Source organism: Rattus norvegicus, chromosome 16, assembly GCF_036323735.1.
Source record: "Rattus norvegicus strain BN/NHsdMcwi chromosome 16, GRCr8, whole genome shotgun sequence".
Classification (NCBI taxonomy): domain Eukaryota; kingdom Metazoa; phylum Chordata; class Mammalia; order Rodentia; family Muridae; genus Rattus; species Rattus norvegicus.
The window spans coordinates 5,081,103-5,098,622 of NC_086034.1; the positions used below are offsets into that span (position 1 = coordinate 5,081,103).

At 44.1% G+C, this 17,520-nt stretch overlaps 1 pseudogene; it reads left to right on the forward strand.

Annotated features, from left to right (window-relative positions):
• Positions 1 to 312: 312 nt before the first annotated feature.
• Rps7-ps2 (ribosomal protein S7, pseudogene 2) lies at positions 313 to 15,613 on the forward strand (annotated as a pseudogene).
• Positions 15,614 to 17,520: the final 1,907 nt, after the last annotated feature.

A 17,520-nucleotide genomic window follows, 5' to 3' on the forward strand; every position in this document is an offset into this window, starting at 1 on the left:
AACAGTTGGTAGGGGGAAATGGTATATTAAGTTCCTCTATTCCATAATTTTCTTCTTTGTGTACATACAAAGATATTCCCTGAACTCTTCGTACTGCCCATATGTAACAAATAAAGCTAATTTTAAGGTATATATGCTAAAGATGTGCCAGGTACCAGTTTGTGGTCTAAGATTAAGACAAGAATCTACCATGCAGCAGTTAGAGTTAAGAGCCCAAAGGCCATGGTGGTGAAGCATAGCAGATGCACTACCTTAGAGTGGAGACTGAGAGAAAGGGATAAGGGTCAAGAAAGGTCAAGAAGAGCTGTCCTGATGCTTGGAGGAGGACCAGCCTTGGCTCTGGGCTCTGCAGAACAGGCAGAGGAGAAAACAGAGGAGAATGAAGAAAACGAGGGTTTGGAACCTGAAAGCCTCAGCAAGAAGAACTGGACACAGAGGGACAACACCTTGGCATCGTTCTTAGACACGGCCATCGTCCGGAAAGTTCTGGAGATTTCATGGTAAGATTGACCTCTGACTGCTCCAGAAACACTGTGTAAACTCAATATCTCAGCTGGGTAATCAAAAGAGATGCCACAAAATGTTGAAGTAATTTATCTATTGCACACTGTGTGCACCTCGTATAACTCAGTTCAAAGTACCATTAATGCATCCAAGCTCTATCCACCATCTTCTTAAGGAAGCTTCATCGGAGCCTGACCAGTGTGGGCTGGTGGCCTTCTCTTCCTTTGCTTTTGACTTCCCAGCCACAAACTGAGTGACCTCGCTCTCTGCCCAGTATTCCTGCCGTGAAGGCTTGACTTGAATCCAAGCTCTGAAGCCTCTAAAACTGTCAGCCACCCCCTTAGAAAACCCCTACCCTCTCAGAGAATTTGCCTTAGTTTAACTTCTATAGCAATGCAATTTTATGGTCCACAGACCTCTATGACAGAGAAGAAAAAGATAAAGTGAAACCTTTAGTAGTAGCGGCTGTAACAGCCCCCATTTATGATAGCATGTACATCCTACAGTGTTCATCACAATCATACAGAGTTAGCATGATTACTGTGCCCATCAGACAGACAAGAAAGCCGAACTTTTGGAAGGTGAAGTGATTGGTCTAAGGTCACGTAGCTATTAAGAGTCATGTGTGAGACATAAATCAAAGTTTGTGGAATCCAACAGCTACCTCCTCAATTGCCGTGTTACATGCCTGAAAGGATGTTGGACCCCGAGAAAAGAAAGCAGATCCAGACATTGTAAGGATAGCAAACATGAACACAAGCTTGGTTTCAATCTCTCCCAAAATCTCACAAAGTTGACTACCAAGGGATACAAATCCTTTGGGGTAGAGGACACAAAATTCTGGTAGGTGGAAGGCAGGTGACTAGCAATCTACAGGATGCTGACTAAGCCTACCGGGAATTGGGGAGTGAAGACCTGAGAATCAAAATCATTTATGTGGAAAACCCTCCTATGAGAGGCAAATCTAGGAAGTGAATGTCCAAACATGTGTACCTCTAGAAAGAGAAAATGGAGAGAATGCTTCTGTTTTCAGCAACTGTAACAAATCCCTGAGATAATCAGCTCACACAGATAAAGGGGGTTAGGAGTGGCTGACAGCTTGGGAAGCTTCAGTCCTTGGTCAGTTGATCCTGTTGCTTGGATTCAAGTCAGACCTTCATGGCAGTAACACTGGGTGGAGAGTAAGGCCACTCATCTTGTAGCCAAGAAGTAAAAAGGGAAAGAAGGCCACCAGCCCATACTGGTCCAGCTCCGATGAAGCTTCCTTAAGAAGATGGCTGGTATAGCACGGGGTACTTAGATTCTAGCATTAAACGTAACTTGAACTGGGTTATACAAAAATGTGGCTGGCCAACAGGTGCTGTCCATGAACAGTTTGTTCTAGAAATATGCTTCAGCAAAGTTTCTGTCTGCATCAGACCAGAATTTTTAAAAAGTACTAATCATTCGTCACAGATAGTTTTAGAAGCATTGATTCAGGCAACGGGTTGAGTCAGAAATAATGCACAGAAAAATAAGGCACATTTTAAAACAAAAAATGATTATTAACTTGAGGGAAAAAATTGTTCAGGGAAAGGAAAGTAATTATAGTTTTCTACATGACTGAATTCTGAATAGCATATAAAGTCATAATAATGTAAACATTGACTGATGATTTAACTAAAATTATGATGAATTATCTTTGAAGGATGTGAAGTAAGCATGTGTGATAAGTCAGGAAGAACAGGAGTCAATTCCCATCTTCCCCGGTGAGAAGCCAATAGATATAGCCAAACAGAAGAACCAAGACGTATAAGTACCACCATGTTGTTTCTGGATATAGAAGGACAATTTTAATCATCCATATGAAAGGGTTTCCTGTGGAGAAGAGAAAAATAGAAGCAAGGTAGATGTGGACAGCAATCCTCAAAGAAGCGTTTATCTCTGCAGGCTTGCAAACCAGCACTGGGGAGGTGGAGGCAGTATGATCAGAAATCCAAGATCCGCTTTAGCTACTTATCAAGTTTGAAGCCAGCCTGGGCTGGGAGACTCTGACTTAACAAGCAAACAAGAGTTAGTTATTTCTTTGAACCATGTGTTTCTCTAACAAATCAAGCTCTGAAGCCAGTTGGTGTTGAAGCAAACAATTCTGCGTGTACTTGACTCTGTAGACGTCTCAGTGGGTGGGGCACTTGCTAACCAAACGTGAGGGCCCCAGTTCATATCCCCAGCACACACACATAAAAGACTAGACATGGCCACACATCCTGTAACCATGGTGCTATGGGAAGTGGGGATAAGAGGGTTGCTAAGACTTGCTGACTACCACCCTAGCTTCAGAAGAGACTCTGTCTCACTGGGGTGCAGACTGTTGTGTTTTATAAAACAGAAAGAAAGAACCAGGATATGTTTGGCAGAAGTGTGGAATGGTGAGGTGGAAGGGGGTACCTCTGCAGGCCCATGCTGAGACAACTCTTCCCCTTGAGGTACCAGCCACCAGACCATGGATATAGTATGAAATAGAGGGCATGGGGAGGGGAGTTGAGGGAGTAGAGACTGAGAAAGGGAGAGAGAGAGAAAGAGAGAGAGAGAAGACATAGTAGAGGCCATCCATGTAGCCATGAACACATGGAGAGAGTGGAGAGGGGGGGTGGGGAGAGAAGGGACAGAGAAGGAAGAGAGTAAGAGCAAGGGAGTAAGAGAGTGAGGAGGGGGCAAACAGCTCCTTCTATAGAGAGTCAGGCATACCTGGCTGTTGCCAAGTAACTGTGGGGTGGAGCCTAGAGGGAACGCTAACAGGAAGGACATGAAAAAGATAACAGGCAAGTACATGGGCACATACACTATGTACACACACACACACACACACACACACACACACACACACGCACGCACCATTGCCTACCCCTAAAGGATATTGAAACCCAGCACATAGCTCAGCATGCTACCGGTCATCCAGGACTATAACCAATCACTTTCATTTCCCGTATTCTAAAGGAAATCAGAGAATAGAAAGTGATAATGGAAAATGGGTTTCTTTACAGTTTGGCCAGGACGGAAGAGAAAAACAAACCTGATTCTTCTCCACCATGTCCATGGCAGTCTTACGATTATAGAAATCTATGAAACCAAGGCCTTAGCAGGTAGGTTTGTACAGGACCGTTTAGTAGCCCTTTCCTGCAGGAAAGGAGATGGTCTCAGGCTGCAGCCACTGTTCCTATCCACAGTCCCTGTGCTCAGCATTCTGCCTCTGTGCTCAGCAGAGGGCACAAGGCTTTCTCTTTAGAATGCAGAGCTTCTTGTCTGCCCCTCCGGGGCTCCGGCCCATTTTCTCCCAGCATGGGATCACAGTTACAAATATAATAATCAATACTCATAAGGGGAGGCTATGTTCCAAATAATCTGCTTAAGAAAGCAGTTAAGCGTTTGGCATGTTCCAACCAGCTAGAAAACCTCACTCTCCAAACCCAGACCCATCAGGCACTCACTGACACATAGAAAACTAAGCTCGACTATTGGGTTCCAATCCTCAGTGAACAGTGGATCTAGTGACTAATTCTGACAACTTCGAATAATATATTTAAACATATATCTACCGCCATCTGTATACCAAAAGACGTGGAGTCTTAGGGATGTTTAATTAACCTTGTATTACAGCTCATAAGCACAACACCCCCCACCACCAATACATTCCCTTAAATGCCATCAGCCTACTATTTTGTACAGGTTTCAGAATATGATGCTCTCCTAAGCTTATCTGGGTTTACAGATGGCATTATAGCATGATCCCTATTATGATAATTAGGCATTGTTAAGCCACTGTATCCTAGCTGCCGGAACAAATGCTCACAGAGACAGATAGCCTTTGCCTGAAGGGACCTCACTTTAAATAGATGGTGGAGTAATTCAAAGGATAAGAAAGAATGGAGCGGCTAAGGAAGACAGCAGCATTTTATCCATGTGTCTCTGGAAGACAGAAGGTGATTTAAGATGCTGAAGAGGGCAGCCTTGTTTGGAGACTCCTAGTATCAGAGAGTTAAGGGACAGGAAAGAGCTTTGGAAGACACCTAATTCCATGAGCTGCTGGGGGTGGAGGAAAGAAGGAATTGCACTCCACGAACGTGTGCATAAATTCTTCCTGATTTTTCCTAAGAAGGTCCTAGGTGTTCATAAAATTCTCAAGGACTTTGATTATAAGATCTCTCTCATCTAAACCACTTTTACATTTTAGAGCTAATAGAACTTGGATTTCTGGCATACTTTACTTGTCTATTTGTAGGAAGGGAAGGGAGACCCCAGATAGGGCCCACATCTATCTCAGCTGCAACTAGGGCAGTGGCAGAGCTGGGAAATGTTTCCCACCCCCTACCCCTGGGTTTTTCCACCTACATCCTGGTGCCTCTAATAAGCCATCTCTAGTTACTAACACATCCAGCTGACCTTATCATATACGAAAGAAGTGAATGCTTTAAAACAGGTCAGTGGATTTACACACAACATATACCTCCCCAGTTGTCCAAGCCAAATACCCAGACAGTGTCTATGAGCCCCTCATTTCCCTTCCACGTCTTCTTCCCTAGCCACCCCTGCTAGGTAAGAGTGTCTAGATGAGCTCCCTGTTAGCCGGGCACCTGAGCACAGGCAGCGCGTGCTTCTCGCTGCCTTGGAAGTGGGAATGTACTTCTACATTGAGGCTGTGCAGCTTGAGCCCCCTGGGGACATCCAGGGCCTTGAATGCCTGGCAGGAGAGAATTTCAGGACAAGTAGAACAAAATGAAGTAAGTGAGCCCCTTGATTCAGGAGGAGGGCTGTCACATTCAAAGAGAGAGTGAACGCAGGCAAGAAGAGGACTGTAGCTAGGTGTCTTGGGGGTAGCTATTTATGGCATAAGGGGATTTTGAAACTAACGGATGTGCTGGTGTGCTAGTTTTCTTAGTCAAAAATTCTTATTCTTGAGAAGAAAGCTTTCAAGTACATCGTGTAGGCTTACAGGTGAGGAAGGAAGGACAGGTCTAGAGAAATGATGTTGCTCACAGGAATTCTTATTTACATGCAGGTCGCAAAAGGAGTAGAGTTGGGACACGGTTCTTCAGCCACTTTAAAAATCTTATCTGGGATACTGAATAGAAAGGGGAGTGGAGCTCCACAGTCTGGTGAGCCTGTAGACGTCCCTAGGTGTCAGAACCCAGAGAGTGCAGATGCCTGTCTGTTTTATGTTTGTGCCCTCTCTAGTTCCCAAATGGCTAGCCTGCGTCCTGGACACCATAAGTTCTAGCCATAGAGTGGATCCAGTTCACACCTGACCTCTTCCTGAAACTGTACAGGCCCCATGATTTTAAGACTCAGGCATGACTGTCTCTACCCACTGTCCCTTAATCTGGGCTATCGTCAGACTAGATAGATGATAGATAGATAGATAGATAGATAGATAGATAGATAGATAGATAGATAGGCAGACAGATAGATAGGCAGACAGATAGATAGGCAGACAGATAGATATAGATAGATGGATGGATGGATGGATGGATGGATGGATGGATAGATAGAGATAAAGGTAGAGATAGAGATGGACTCCTATTTTGGCCTGTGTCATTACTTGCTATGACTTGGGTCTCAATACACATCTGAGACTATGCTGATCCCATTATTTAAGCCTCAAGCACATCCCAAGTTTGCACTGGCCAAGCGGCCAAGGGTCTAGATTCATGTACACTACCCCAAACCTGGGCAACACAGCAGGGTACCCATTTGGTAGGTAGGGCAGGATAGTATGTGACTTTTCTCTGGAACTAAGAGCTGTACTAGAGAAGCCACAGCAAAGATCCAAATGGTCCCCAACTAAAGACAGAGCCTTTCCTCAGAAACAGTTTTATATTTGGGAAAAAGTGAAGGGAAGAGCCTTCTAGGCCAGCTAGCATCTCTTGTGACTAGTCTTGGGCCAATAATACATAGCAGTAACACATAACCAGCCTTAATCCCTTGCTGGCCACAGGTGTAATAGTGTCCATCCACACTGACTCTGTCTAAGACTGGGCAAGAGCCCACAGTACTTGACCAAAAGCTTCTAATGACCAGGCTGATCCAATTTAGGCAGTACACAATGTGCATATATATTAATTGGTATCATTAGGTGATCATCATAATAATGTGGCCAATTAAAATATTATATCTCAGTTAAAGAACATTTTTAAATATGAGCAAATTAAGTCAAAATACAGTAGACAACATGAGCCTGTGATTTGTTGCAGACTTAGGGTTTTCCTTAACTTTTTAAAGCCATAGTAAAATTTGATTAGGTTGATAAAGGATTGTGGGAATGCTTAAAAGTAATATGGCTGGGGTTGGGGATTTAGCTCAGTGGTAGAGCGCTTGCCTAGCAAGCGCAAGGCCCTGGGTTCAGTCCCCAGCTCTGAAAAAAAAACAAAAACAAAAAACAAAAAAGTAATATGGCTACCAGGCTCATACGCATGTCATCCCAGAACTAGAAAAGATGGGGAAGGAGGGTCGCGGATTAGAAACCAGTCTAGGCTACATAGAAAGAGCCTGTCTCAAAGTAAATGCATAAGTAAATAAAAACTAGACACATGTCATTTGAGGTATAGTTTAAATCCTGTTTTATTACATCGTAAGAAATAGTTAAATATTCAGGAAGTTGTTATAATGGAATCACCAAGGTCAAAGTCTAAAACGGGAGAACCATAGTAGGCGATCTTCAGCCACCTGTCCTCAATAACTAATACCTGGGTTTAATAATAAAAGGCTGAGAAGGGAACACATGCCATGTGTGCACTGGGCAGAGGGATGAGTGCATGGGTCTGTGACCTCCTCCTAAGTCCATCTCCGGAATTATGACATGATGTGTAGGTTTAAACAGGGGGCAAGAGGAAGAAACACATAGCTAACCACTTCTGGCCAAGGCGTGGTCCCACCCTTCACTGAACCTCCCCTTCGGTGGCAGCAGTCTTTTCTGCAAGGTAGGCTCATGAGTTGTCAGAAGCATGGAAATGTCTCCCTAGAAGACAACGTCCCCTCTGGCTGGATAGCAAATATGTGACTTTTCTCTGGAATTCCAGAGCTCAGTCTTTTCCTTTCCCAATAAGGGATTTCTGAGTAAATTCCAACTCTTTGGGGGCCGTTGCCTCAATAGTCTGGTAGCCAAAGGGAGAGGCACAGATGTCCCTCTCGAGCAGACTTCCATTTCACGGAAACTTCCAGAGTTACACGTCTTCCCAGCTAGGCATTTGGAAGCGCTTGAAAAAAAGTCAAATATACTGAGGGAATCTGTAAAATGTAGTATAATGCTTTTAATTAGTGTTATATTGGGGAGAGTTCCGGGGCGGGGGGACTATCTAATCTGCACTAACGAAAATGTTTGCTTTCAGTAGCAACTCTGACCACTGCAACTGTACACAGTCCTCTCAACGGTTGCAACAGACAGAACATGCTAACAAATGCACACCAGGCCTTCAGAAATGCTCCCCACCCCTGGAGCGCTAAGCTGCCTCGGAAATAACCACCAGCCTGTGAACTCAGGAGAAAGTAACTCTTGTTGGCACAAGCCAGCGAGGCAGGTGAACAGCTGAGAACGTTCCTGGGGTTTTGTCCCTGCTTCCAAGTTTGGACTGCTCAGAAACAGCCAGCCGTGCTCCTGCACCCCTTTGCCTCCACACAGGACACCTGACAAGCATCTTTCAGAAGCACCGTGCACCTCTCCTGTTCTCCTAGCTGCCTTCAGCCTCTGCCAGAATGCAAGGTGAAGTGGCTTTGAGTAGATAATTTTTCCTCACAGGCTAGCTTCCGTTTATTTCGTGCTAAAACAACTCTCTCAGACTAAATTAAAGATCTAGGCTGACCCAAGCTTTAGTCTCCCCAATTCTTTCTCACACATTCTTCCCCCAACGTCTGTCTGTCTGTCAATTCCTTGTCCTCAGAAGCCCCTGCCGCCCCCACCGTCTGTCAACTCCTCTTGGCCCTTCTGCAAATGCGACTTCCACTCCTGCCTTCCTTCCACCCACCAGAACTTAGCATAGGGCTGTTTGCTCATCTTTCTGGCCTTGCTTCCTTGACCACAGCCTTCAGAAGGAAAGCAAGTCCCTCTGCTCTGCTCACTGTGTACCCCCAGCTACTAGCTCTGTGCCAGGCACATGGTAGGCCTGTCAGAGAGAAGCCAGGACTCTGAGATCAAGGCTAGTCATTGTTTTAATGGCCTTCCCCGATAATGTAATACAAATGCAAAAATCAATACCACTACCAAAGAGGGAGAGTCATTTTCCATCTATTTATCATTATTATTCTATATGCACACACGTGTGTGGGCTTGTATGTGCATATGTGTGCAAGAGGTTGATGCTGAGTGTCCCCCTGTATTGCTTTCCACCTTATCATTTTTTTTGAAGCAGGCTCTGTCCCAAAACTTGACGCTCATAGATGCAGCTAAAGTGGTTGACTGGGCAGTGAGCTCCCAGATACACCTTCCTCTGAGCCACTCACCACCACAGCTGATTCTATTTTAATTAATTTATTTAGTCTGTGAGTGTGTGTGTGTGAGTGTGTGTGTGTGTGTATGCTTGCACATGTGGTATATATGTGGAGGTCAGAGAGCTTGTGTCAGCGCTTTCACTCTGTGTGTTCTGGAGATTGAACTCGGGTCAGAGAACTTTCAGATCTCAGATTTCTCCTTCTAATGTGGAGGTCCAGGCACCAAACCTCAAGTCTTCAGACTTGGCCGGAAATAGCTTTACCCAATGAGCCAACTCCTCGGCCTCACCCACACTCAGCTTTTTATGGGTGCTGGAGATCCAAGCTGGGGTCCTTGTGCTTCCATAGCAAGTATTTTACCATGGAGCCGTCTCCCTTGTCAAGAACATTATATTTTAGCTACTTCAGTGTCTCCAACATTTTCTGCATGTACATCAGTCCCAAATGAAGTGCTCAGAGCAGAAAGAAACAGTGTCCAGCTGTCACTGATCCCACTGAGTGTCAGTGATAAGATGATTAGGATATGTTCCCTGACAGCAAGACACTCGTGCTAATGATAATGACAGGCATGAAGAAAAAGAAAGAGAGAGAGAGAGAGAGAGAGAGAGAGAGAGAGAGAGAGAGAGAGAGTGTGTACAGTAGCTTGGACACAGAAATACACCAGAGGTGTAGAAGGACACACAATGTGCCCACGCAGGCCACACCCATGTGTGCTTCTCTCTAACATATTTTCCTTAAAGCCTGGGTACAGATTAAATATGTGGGAATCACATCATTTGAAATACTTACTGGTATGTCTCTGTTGAAAGAATTATTGCAATGACACTTTAAAGAATCAATCCTAATTTTTCTTCTGTAAATTTGATGCTTTTTTTTTTAACAAAACAATCTTTTTTTACGGGATAAAGCAGATCACATTGCATTGCATTATGGAGTTGAATAGCCATGCTAGAAGGACGCAGGACAAGGTTCGAGACACGGGAATTTCCTAGCTGAATTTCTTTAACGTACAGTCAGGGCCAGGAAGGTGCCTCACTGACAAAGAGATCTTATTGCGTAAACCCTAAGGATCTGAGTTGACTCCCTAGATTCTTTGGTAGAAGAGAACTTACTCCTGAAAGTCCTCTGACCTCTGCACACATGCTATGCATGTATGTACTTGTGTGTGCACACATTTGGACATACAAACAGTAAAAAAAATAATTTTTTAATTTAAACTTAAACATGTGCCAATTAACAGAAGACATATTTTTGGTGACCTTGTTGCTATGCAATCACTTTTACAGCCTAGACATGACAGGTCAGATCCTCCACAAGGCCCCACTGACAGAATCAAGGGCTTGGAGAGGAGCAGACACGTGAAGCTGCCACCAGCATCCCTCGGAAACTTATCTCTGCGTAGCCTTTCTTTAAAATGAGAAAGCGCACGCTCCAAGATAGCAATGCTAAGTGAAGTAAATGCAGACGCCATTGGCAGATCCTCATCATCCTTTCTGAGTGGTATGCACTGCACATATGTGTATGCCTTGTTCTTCTACAAGATTGGCAGCTCTTCACTACAGACACGTGTAACGCATTGTGCTACGGATGTCTTCGCCGCTATGACGTCACTAACTAAGGGAAATTGTTCAGCTCATTATTAGGTTCGAATATGACTATGCCTGCTAGAAAAGGCCACTGGACCCATGGAGGGGAGCATGGTGGTGGTGGTGGTGGTGGTGGTGGTGGTGGTGGTGGTGGTGGTGTGTGTATGTGTAGGTCTGGGTCTGAAGCTCACATCACCTTCTCAGTGACAGTAAGAGAGTAGCTAAAGAGGAAGAGGAAGCCCGTATTACATAGGATTACAACCACACAGGAGGGAAGTGCTGATTAGGCCAAAACTTAAGGGATCTCACTGGGTCTCTCTTTAGCCTAAAAATGGTCATCAGGCAGCAGTCCTTCAAATAAATATAACCCAGAGAAGTGGGGTGAGGGGATCAGATTTGACTTTCCACTGCTGGGAGCTGGGTATGAACTCCATCAGCACATGACCACAAACCGAAGCAAAGGTCAGCCTTTCCGCACTAAACAATAAACCAGTTGTCACTGGAGAACCTGAGTGGCCTCTAATCCGTCCTACTCTCTCCCCTAAAGTGGATGTTTCACAGAGCCCTGGCGAGCTTTTTAATGCTATGTAGCATCAGAGAATAGAGAGGTCATTTTAATTTTCCCACGTCTTTAAGACTGCTTTGAACAACATCTCATCCCTTTTAGTTAAATATCCCTTTTAGTTCCTACTGGGTTCAAGACCCGACAAGACAGGTACTGTGGACAGAATGGAGTAACCAGGATCTTTCCATGCCAGACTTTACATTCTAGAGCAAATGGAGGCCAATGCGGAAAGCAGGTGAGCAGTTAGATGCTTGAGCCTTAAAATGGGACTAAGGTGAAACCTTTGTCAGATGAGTGTCCTGGGAAGACAAGCGCAAGGGCTCCCAGAAGATGAGGAATGGGCCTTGAGAAGAACTAGGATAAGATGTTCCGTCAGGAGGAAGCTGCAGGCCAGAAAGGCCCTGAGCATAGTCAGAACTGACAAAGCCCAAGGCAGCTGCTGGAAAAAGACCCAGGGCACAGTAACGTTTGGGGTTAGCCTTGTGCCAAGAGGCAGGAGGCCATGCAGGGCCATGTAGGAGGACCCAAGTTACCAGGGAGCTGCAGAACAGTCTCTGGTTGGAAATGCTATGAGCAGTTTATGCAGTGGAACAGCCACTCTGGCCACAGGACTTAGGAGAAGGGTGAGAGGACTTTTGGTGGGGACTCTGATTCCTCAGAACCCAGGCTTCCTCTTCCTTCTGGGTCTGCTAAATGAGCTAGGCTCTACCACCTGCCCTAAACAGGCCAATAAAGACACAAGTAATAGTTTAAGATGAAGAAAGGAGATGCATTCAGTGAGGCCACACTGGGAAGAAGGATACATATGGAAGTCCAGCTGCCCCACCTCTACCCATATCCGTCCTCAGGGTCCCGACATGAAGTTTCTAGTTAAACAGAAGACAGGACAGGAAGCACGCACAGCTAAGTAGGAAGTCCTGGCCGAGGCATGCTCCTACTCCTCACTGGTCCATCCTTGCCTTAGCTCTAGTCTCTCCTGCAAGATAGTCTGACACGTTGTCATACTGTGTGAATCCCCCCCCACCCCCTGGAAGACAAGCTAGTACCAAATTTTGGTCCTTTCCTTTTTCCAGCATTAGATTCCTAGGAGAATTCCAAGTTTGTGAGGCCCATTGTCGCCCTAGTCTGATGGAGTAAAAAATATCCCTTTAGAATTATCTTCATTGGGGCTGGGGATTTATCTCAGTGGTAGAGCGCTTACCTAGGAAGCGCAAGGCCCTGGGTTCGGTCCCCAGCTCCGAAAAAAAGAACCAAAAAAAAAAAAAAAAAGAATTATCTTCATTATGGCCAGGGCAGTTACAGATACACAGACCTAGGTGTGAGCTTCTAATCCGTCAGCATCAAAACCTCAGTCGTATTATAGTTAAAACACTACATGTACATGGCGAAGAAAGCATACTGAAGTACAGTAAGTTTATTGAAAGCCTTCCTTTCCCTCACCCCTGGCATCTTGACATCCTAGACCCAATCCAACCGCCTCCACCATGCTGCATCAGACACCTTAATTTAAAACCTGAAACATTCAGACACCAGCACCATCATGAAAACAGCAATATAATAACAAATCAAAAAACAAAACCTGAAATACTGAAAGTCCTAGAAGAAAACATAGGGAATCTCCTCAAGACATTGGGGTGGGCAAGGACTTTCTGAGCAGAGGAAACATAAGTAGCGCAGGACCTGGCTCACAGATCAACAAATGGAACTGCATAAAGCTGAAAAGCGACTGCACAATAACAGAAGCTATCAGTAGGGCACACAGACAACAACATAAAGACCAGAACGGGGAAAATGTATTAGTTACACCTGTGGAGATCAAATGTCAATGAAACAAAGCTGCCAATCAACGAATGGACTAATCAATTTTCAAACAATGTTCAAACAAAGAAATACAGCTTCCCTAATCACCAGGAAAATGCAAATGAAGACTACTTTGAGATTCCACCTCACCCCACTCAAAATGGCTACCATGGAGAACTATGAAAGCAAATGTTGGCACGAACAGGGAGAGAAGGATGAACCTTTATTTACCTCTAGGTACGAATTAACACAGCCATTATGTAAATCAGTCTGGATGTTTCTCAAAACGTTAAAAATAGAACTACCATATGACCCAGAGAGTCCACTCCTGGACAGACACCCAGAGAACTGCACCCTTACCACAGAGATGTTTGCACTTCTAGCGCTGTTTCAGTCACTCTAGCAAGGGAACGGAACCAACCTTGCTGTCCAACACAGAGGACCAGAAAACACCAACCTGCCATTTATACAGAATGAGCTATTACACTAAAGAGAAAGGAAATCACAGCATTTTCAGGAAAGTGGAAGGATGTATAGTGTATCATATCAAGCAAGGTACCCAATCCCAAAAGAAAAAAATAAAAGGCAGGTTCCTCTTCCAATACAGATCCTAGCCTATAATGTATAACATATATAAGTAAATAAATGTATGCCTGCATAGAGTATAACATTTAGAAAGGAGAAGAAGCAGATAGGGTAGTTTTAAAAGATGAAATTTCTTACTAATGAGTTCACGTAAACAGTATACTTCGTGTCTGCCCTGTGAATGCTCTCCGAAGGTACTCGACTTTTGATGTAAAGTGGATGGTGTCTGAAGGGGACTGTGTGAGGTGACCTGACTTTCTGAGAGACCCGGACTTTAAATTACAAATTTCATTGAATATTCCTGTAGAATATGGTTCTTTGTAAGTGCTGCTAACTAGTCTTACTGTATTTTATTCTTTAAATGAAAATTTTAGATATGCAAATTATGGTGTAAAGCTTGTTAGAAAAATATTTAAGATATTATAATTTTGAAAACCCCAAGAATACCTAGGATACTGATTAAAGTAACCCAACAAAATTAACAGGAAGTTGAAACACGGAGAAACTTCTTTGTTTCACTGCGTGCTATCATTCTAAATTGTATTACAGGTGAATAAATTCTTTGGTTTGGTGATGATAGATAGATAGATAGATAGATAGATAGATAGATAGATAGATAGATAGATAATAGATAATAGATAATAGATAATAGATAGATAGAGTCGGGGGCAACATCTGAATGCACAGAAACTATTTATTGATATTTCCCCAGATAAAATTACATTCTATTGAGCACATATAGACATTTTTCTTATCATTTTTATTAAACAATATGGTGTGCTAACTATGTAGCATTTACATTGTATTAGGTTTGGTAAATAATCTATCCTGGTTAAATAGTTTGGTAAACTAAAGTGTCTGAATGGGGACAGAGAGATGACTCGGTTGACAGAGTCCTCCACAAGTGTAAGGACTTGAGTTCAGATTCTGAGCATGCAAAAATCCAGGCATAAAGTTGGCAAAATGGCTCAGCAGGGATAGGTGTTTGCCACCAGAGCTGACAATTTGAGTTTAATCCTAGAGATCTGAGGAGAGACTGACTTCCGCAGGTTGTCCTGTAACCTCCACATATGTGCTATGGTGCAGAGAAAGAGGGAGAGAGAGAGACAGAGACAGACAAAGAGGCAGAGACAGAGACAGGCAGAGACAGACAGAGAGACAGAGTCAAAGAGTCAGACAGAATCAGAGACAGAGACAGACACAGAGACAGACAGAAAGGAAGAAAGAGACAGAGAGAGACAGAAAGCTTTTAAAACTTGCTGGCCAGGTAGTCTTGCCAAATGGGTGAGCTCCAGGTTGAGTGAGAGACCCCGTGTAAAAAACCTAATGTGCTAAGTAATGAGGAAGGTGCCTGATGCTGACCTCTGACCTCGGATCTCCACTCATTTTGGAGCCCTGTGACAGGTCTCTGTAATCCCAGCACTGGGGAAGAGAAGACAGGAAGATCCTTAGAGCTTATTGGCCAGCCAGTCTAGCCGAGCAGATGACCTCTAGGTTCAGTGAGACACCTTGTTTTAAAATTAGCTAGCAGCTCTTTCTAAGCAGGCACTCCATCAGGAGGAAGCCATGTTCAGCTCCAGTGCCAACGTCCAAAGGTGAGAAGCCAGATGAGTTTGGGTCTGGTATCTCAGGCAATGTTCAAACTTGAGACAAACTCAGATCTCAAGGCCCAGCTGTGGGAACTCAACATCACCACAGCCAAGGAAATCGAAGTTGGTGGTGGTCAGAAAACTATCATAATTTTTGTGCTGTTCCTCAGCTGAAATCTTTCCAGGAAGTCCAAGTCTAGCTAGTTCATGAATTGGAGAAAATGTTCAGTGGGAAGCAAGTAGTCTTCATTGCTCAGAGGAGGATTCTGCCCGAGCCAACCTGGAAAAGCCCTGTGAAAAATAAGTAAAAGCTCCCCAGAAGCCGTACCCTGACCGCAGTGCACGACGCCATCCTTGAGGACTTGGTCTTCCCAAGTGAAATTGTAGGTCAGAGGATCAGAGTGAAACTGGACGGCAGCCGGCTCATAAAAGTTCATTTAGACAAAGCACAGCAGAACAATGTGGAGCACAAGGTCGGAACTTTTTCTGGTGTGTACAGGAAGCTCACAGGTAAGGATGTCAATTAATTCCGAGTTTCAGTTGTAAAGAAAATGACTGAATATAGTGTCATTAATAGTTTTTTTAAGTAAGTTAAATATGAAGTGAGAGAGATACTTGACAATAACCTCTGACCTCCACACGAAGACCTCACAATTTAAAAATTAATAAAATGCATGAAAGGCTATGCACAGGTTATATGCAAACACACACTACATAAATGTGTATGTATGTGTGTATATGTGTGTGTGTGTATGTGTGTGTTTGTGTGTATGTATGTGTATGTGTGTATGTGTCTGTATGTATCTTTGTGTGTATGTATGTGTATGTGTGTATGTGTGTATGTGTCTGTATGTGTGTATGTGTGTATGTGTGTGTATGTGTTTTGTGTGTCTGTATGTGTCTGTGTGTGTATGTGTGTATTTATGTGTGTGTATGTGTGTGTATTGTGTATGTATGTATGTGTGTATGGATATATGTGTGTGTATTGTGTATGTATGTATGTGTGTATGGATATATGTGTATATGTGTGTGTATGTGTGTATGTGTATGTGTGTATGTGTGTGTATGTATTTTGTGTGTCTGTATGTGTATGTGTGTGTATATGTGTGTATGTATGTGTGTATGGATATATGTGTGCATGTGTGTATAGATATATGTGTGTATGTGTGTGTGTATGTGTGTGTGTATGGATATATGTGTATGTGTGTATGTGTGTGTGTATGGATATATGTGTGTATGTGTGTATATAGGTGTGTATGTGTGTATGTAGGTACGGATATATATGTGTATGTGTATGTGTGTGTGTGTGTGTATCTCCTTTTATATGAGATCTGAACATTATCTCATTTTATTGTCCACAGGAGTCCTGAACCCAATCCTTTGTAGCTATCGAGGGATGACTCTAATTACAAATCAAGAGAAATGATGGCACAATCACCCTCACTGATTCTTTTTCAGGTCCCTTTGGGAGTATCAGCCGGTGGCTTTGAGTGGTTAAAAGCAGATGGGGACAGTGGATACCAACTCTGCAACAACCTTGTTACAAGGTCACCGAGCAAGCAATCTGTATCATATTCCAACTGTGGACAAATACTTTATTCTCAGGCAGGACCCCCCGCCCGCCCCCGGCTTGTCTGCAGGCGGAGAGAGATCCTACTTAGCTTCTGGCATGTAGGACAGCCTTGACAGAGAAAGGCGGGACTCCAGTGCATTTCAGAAAAGGCCTGTGGCTTTCTGACAAGAACGCCTTGGCCTGCCCGACTGCCAATAGCCAGCTTCCACTTTCTTAAAATCTGGCCACAGCACTCCTAGTCCTGGAACTTCCTGCAACAGCTACAGCACTCACAAACGGGCTCACGGTTGGCTTCAAATGCTGCAGTCATCATACTGACAGCCCAAAGGTGTTTACCCATGCAGTAACGTCCAAAGGACAAGGACAAATGCTCTAGAGGAGAGGAGCTACAATCTGGTTCAGGCTGCCTTCCAGGTGGAGTCTCAGCCTTCTACTCCCTGGGCTGTGGCATCCTGGACCCCACCTGGCCACTGCCACCACCTTGTCCTACTTAACAATCACTACTATTGACCAATCTCCCCAGAGACCAAGGAATAAGCTTCAGTTCTGTGGGCTTGGCTCAGGTCCCCTGTAATGGTTTTTAATGGGCCATGATGACAAGGGTCATCAATTCAGTCAGCTGACCCTACATCTCAGATCAGAGGCTACAATATTCTAGGGGTCACCTAACCCCCATGGGCTGGGGGATGTATCTACGGAAAGAAGAGATGCTTGGCTTGACTTAATTTGCCTCCCAGCTCAGTCTGATATATTGGACCAACAACAGGCAAGAGAGGAACTCAGAAGTTGATGGGCTCTGGAAGTCAACTGAGTCACAAAATAGGACCTCTGGACTTCCATTGGAGGGCATATGTCTTCACC